Source organism: Ictidomys tridecemlineatus, chromosome 2 (assembly GCF_052094955.1).
Source record: "Ictidomys tridecemlineatus isolate mIctTri1 chromosome 2, mIctTri1.hap1, whole genome shotgun sequence".
Classification (NCBI taxonomy): Eukaryota; Metazoa; Chordata; class Mammalia; order Rodentia; family Sciuridae; genus Ictidomys; species Ictidomys tridecemlineatus.
In genome coordinates, this window is record NC_135478.1 from 114,165,056 (window position 1) to 114,170,184 (window position 5,129).

General features: G+C 45.2%; 1 pseudogene; it reads left to right on the forward strand.

Moving 5' to 3' along the window:
* Positions 1–222: 222 nt before the first annotated feature.
* On the forward strand, positions 223–2,505 carry LOC120891571 (testis-expressed protein 38-like; annotated as a pseudogene).
* Positions 2,506–5,129: the final 2,624 nt, after the last annotated feature.

A 5,129-nucleotide genomic window follows, 5' to 3' on the forward strand; every position in this document is an offset into this window, starting at 1 on the left:
GCCTTGGTCAAGGATTGTGGTTTTTCATCTGAGGACTATGGGAAGTCACTGCGTGTGGGAGCAGACTAGCATGATCTATGCTGTCAAGGCTCATTCTGGCTATTGAAGAAAATGGGAGGAACTCAATGGTGCCAAGGATCCAAGCCAGGACCAGTGGTACAAGCTATTGGAGGTTGCCATAGGCTTCATGAGCAAATTTCCCTCTAACTGAGCTGGTCCAAAATGAATCCATATGCTTCAGGAGATGGTAAGCAAGTCCCTGAATTCCAGCAATTTTCAGGGATTTGGTGGTGAGTAGGAAAGTACTAATCTCATTACTCTATTATCTGATGGAAGTTGAATTAAACAGGTCTCCAAGTCTCTTCCAAATGGAGCCCATAGGGTGCTGGGGTTGATTCGGTATCATCAGGTAGCATCAGAGTGCCGCTGAGTTGGAGTTTTGACCATGTGGGAGGACGAGGATGTGTTCAGAGCTAGAAATGTGATGAGAAGCACTCCTGAGTGAAGGAGTAGTTTGGGCCAAAGTCCAGAGTTCTTAGTGGACTCTGGGATGCCCAGAAGGGAATGGTGTCTGAAGGATGGGGAAGAAGATGAAGCTGGAAAGAAATACAGGATAACATTAAGGAGAGCACCCGCAGGGATGGATGATGCCCAAGAAACACTGGTAGAAGAAAGAAAAGAGACATTGGAAGAGCCACAGAAGGAGGTTTCAACTACATGAAACTTTGGAGCTGTTTGGCTCTCTAACAACTTGGTCAGAAACTTCTTGATGACAAGGCTGTCCAAAGTTCACTGTGTTCTCTGCCCCACTCCTCTCTGAAAAATCCATGTAAAGGGTTAGGATTGTGGCACAGTGGTAGAGCACTAGCCTAGCATGTGTGAGGCACTTTTTTTGATTCTAAGCACACCACATCAATAATTAATAAAATGAAGGTCTATTGACAATTAAAAAAATAGAAGAAGAAAAAGAAGGAGAAGGAGAAGGGAGAAGGAAGAAGGAGAAATTATCCATAAATGGCTTTGTAACAACCCACTGAAATAATCCATAAATGGCTTTGTAATAACTCACTGCATAAATAGAAACTCCTGAGGGTGTGAGGGCCCTTTCCTGGGGCTGTCAGTTTCCCATATGAAGTGGGGAACAGACAATTTGGTGTTGGGACTATTCTTTGATGGAAGACAACGGTGCTCATAACATGTCACAAAATAGAGTCCCTTCCTTCCATCAACTGTCACCCACTCCACTACCTCCAATCTGGAATTCTCAGTGCTCAGAACCCACTAACCACATCTTGAGGGCACAATGGGGCTGGGGCCTTCTGAGGACTCCCATTGGTGGAATGAGCAGTGGGGGAGTTCATTCTTTCCAGAGCTATAGGACTGGTAAGAAGTTTCAACTGATGGATTCCCCAAAGGAGGACCTGGGCCTTCCTGGACATAAGTAGCCCTACTGTCCTTTGAGTGTAGGGGAATACCCTTTGTAGGGATAGGGTGGTGGCTGCCTTCCTGCAGGAAGTGCTAAGCAGTTAAGAGGTAGGCTCCACCAGAAGAGGAGGGACTCCTTGAAGACATAGATCATGCTCTGCCCAAACAGAAAAGCAAGGAGTCTTGCCATCAAGTGGGGAGCTTTGACTTGCTCAAGGATATTGTGCATAGTGAGGCATCTCAGTCTGAAGGACAGGATGGGTCTGGGACTGGGAGCCAGAAGTACTGACTGAGTCTGAGTAGGCCATGGCCCCTGTACACAAGCATTCCTTATCTGTCAAAGGCGAAAGTGGCCTCTTAGGCTTCCTGCCAAACTAGCATGGACTCAATAAGAAGTCTATGAGATGTGTCTTTGAGGATGGTGGGAAGGAAGGAATGGATGAATGAGCCAAGTCAAGCAGAGGAAGGAGAAAGAGTTGAGGCCCCATGTTACAGCTGTCAATTTGCCTCTTCATTTTCAGCCTCAGTGTGGGTGCCACTGTACTTTGGATTGCTGGGGCTGCATTATGTGATAACTGTGGGCTGCACTGATTTCCTGTGCTGGAAGAAGAAACTGGAGGAGCATGCCCAGCAGTGGGTGGAAGTGCTGAGAGCCACCGCCTTCACTTATAGCCCACTCCTGTACTGGAGAAAGAAAGGATGGCAATGTGGCATGAATGCAGCTATCAACACAGGCCCTTCCCCGGCTGCCCCCAAACTGACATTCAAGTGGAGATTCCAGATTCTCTGTGGCAGTCAGACACCTGTGAAGGCAGACACTATGCCATCAGAGGAAGTAGCACCAAGGCACAGGCCCCTGTTCCTTTGCAACCTGCTCTGCTGGCCACACAGCAACTCTTATCTAACCTGATGCCACAGTGGCAGTCCAAATCCCCACTCCTGATTATCTTTCAGGAGAAACCTTTTGCTCCACCCCTCTGCATGCTGAGCCTACCTCCCATGCTGAACCACTCTGCCTCCTACCCCTATCTCCACTGGAAGTGGAAAGAAATGTCCATTCTCATTCCTTTCCCATTCTAGCCCTTGGGGTGAATGTCTCAATGCATACTTTGTTCTTTAGATTTTCAGTCTCTGCTCACTGAAGCTGAGAACTTCAGGTGCCAGGGCTATTAGAAAAAGGAGCTAACCTCAGGCAATTGACATTGCCACCCAGATCAGAGCCCTGGTAGATGTTACAATAGTAAATGTTTTGTAAATAGAGTCATTTGTGTCTCGATGGCTCTTAAAAGGGCAATGCTCTTCCCCTCTAGGATGGGGGAACATGTCTTACCAATAAAATGAGATTTGGAGGGTGGCTGTGAAGAGACACATGGAAACAATATATGTTGAGGAGCTCAGTTCCCTCCCCAATCACTGGAGCTCCAAGGTGTATCACCCCTGGACAAGGTCCCCAGAGGCACTGCTCTTCTGCAGCATGGCAAGTGGATGTTGAAGATCTTCCACTTGCTGGGAGATGTATGATTAGCCTGGCCTGGGAGTACTTGCTACCAGGTAAGCTGATGCCCAAAGAGAGTTACCACAAGATTAGGGAGCAAAAAAGGTTAGGACCATGCCATGCAAAGTTATTCTGTTGCCCAAAACAAAGGTTTCAAGGGAGGCTACATGGCTCTTCCAAATACAATTATACTTGTCAAAGGAGGGGTGGAAACCTTCACACTCTAGTGCCTTTTTTATGAGCATCATCAAAATAAATGCATCTGCTGATAGTATAGAGTTAGTTCCCTATCCAAAGTCAAGCATTCTTCTGCTCCTAGAATCCTTCCCATTCAATGGGAATGATTTTCAGAATGACTACAACTGATGTTTAAGTCCATTTTATACAGAAATGATGAGTCCAAACTAGGGCTGGTGGAATATGTGTTTGCCTATTGGTGGATGCACACCGCATGGAGAATTCTATTTCCAGCTCAACATTCCCCATTCTTCCCTTAATTCACTAGATTCCAAATCAGGTATAAGGTGGCCTTTTTCTAAATGGAAAGAGTATATCAGCTTCATCTTGGTGCACTGAGGCATCCCTCCCCTGTTGGCATTAGTGCTGATGAAACACCTCTTCCACCTCCTGTATGGGAACAAACTAGTCAAGTCTGTGTGAAATGTTCAGTAAGTGTTCAGGTCTCAACCTACAGCTGTCAGTCAACTTTCCTTTATTTTTTTCAGCCTCAGTGTGGGAGAAATTGTACTTTGGATTGCTGTAGCTATGCTCTGTGATCACTGTGGGTTGCATTCTCTTTCTGCACTTGAAGAGGAAACTGGAGGAGCAGTGGGTGGAATTGCTGAGAGGTGCTACCTTCACTAACAGCCCACTCCTGTACTGGAGAATCAAGGGACATCAATGTGGTATGAATGCAGCTATCAACACAGGCCATTTTCTGGCTGGTCCCAAAACTGAGATTCAAGTCAAGATTCCAGATTCTTTGTGGGAGTCAGACACCTGTGAAGGCAGGCAATATGCCATCGGAGGAAGCAGTGCCAAGGCACAGGCACAAGAGAACCAAAGTATTCCAGTGCACCTTCTGCAAATGTGAGGGTCATTGCAGACACAATTGTCCCCATTGTTTCCAAGAGACGCCATGTAAGATCAGCCAGACTCAGACCCCTCCTGGCAAGGGGCACCATTCATAGAGGAAAGCTAAAGTCAGAGGTCTTCATAAATGTCCTCAAGGTGTTGTCTGAGGTATCTCAGCTAATTCTTAGGAATAGATAGGAACAAGGTAAGTTTGGACCAACTTGGTCTAAAAACACAGGGCAGGGGAGGATAGCCTGAAATCACAGGAGTACATGGATATTGAAAAGCGAAAATAATTTTTTTTTGTTTATAAAAGCAGAGATACACTGTGTCAGCCCTACAAACACTAAGTAATGCTGAAGGCCTTGGAAAAAGGGTTCTTCTCTGAAATGAAGTTCATGAAATGCCACAAAATAGCTTCTTTTAGTCTAATTTAAAAGACTTGGACATGAAATTGTAATGGGCAATGAAAATCAAGGCATATTCAGTGACCTAACAGGCAAAGTAGATGATGAGCACTTGGAAAGAAGAAGATCAGGGAGCTTCTCTTCCAAGTTTGTGGAATGCTGGAGGATTACAAATTCCTAACATCAAGAAGAAAGAAAAAATTGAGAAGTTATGAAACATTTGTAGGCAGGTTCCCAATACAATATTTATTTTTCTTCATTGCAGATGAAAACTGCAGAGAGGTTCTACAGTCTGTGTTTGAACCAGTATGCTCTACTTTCCTATAAGACAGGCAGAACTTTAGGAGGACTCACCTGCTGAGCATATGATATGGAGAGAGGCAGAAATGGGAGCAGGAAACCTATTGGAAAGATCATACAATCCTCTATGCATAGGGTCTTAAAGACTTGGAATGAGTTGGAGGCAACTGTAGTGGCAAAGGAGAAATATGAGTTGGTCAGGTATATGAGAGCAAGACATCAAAAGATGAGTTGGCTTGTTGCACAGATCACGTTCTGTCCAAACAGAAAAGATACATGGGAGTGTTAAACCGTGACACAAAGAAAAGACCACTGACTCCAATTTAAATCAAATTAAAACAAGCTTGTAATTTTGACAGGCCAGGATTTTGTCTCCTGAAACCCATGGGAATAGAAGACAATGCTACAGCTCTCTAGGAACACTGCTT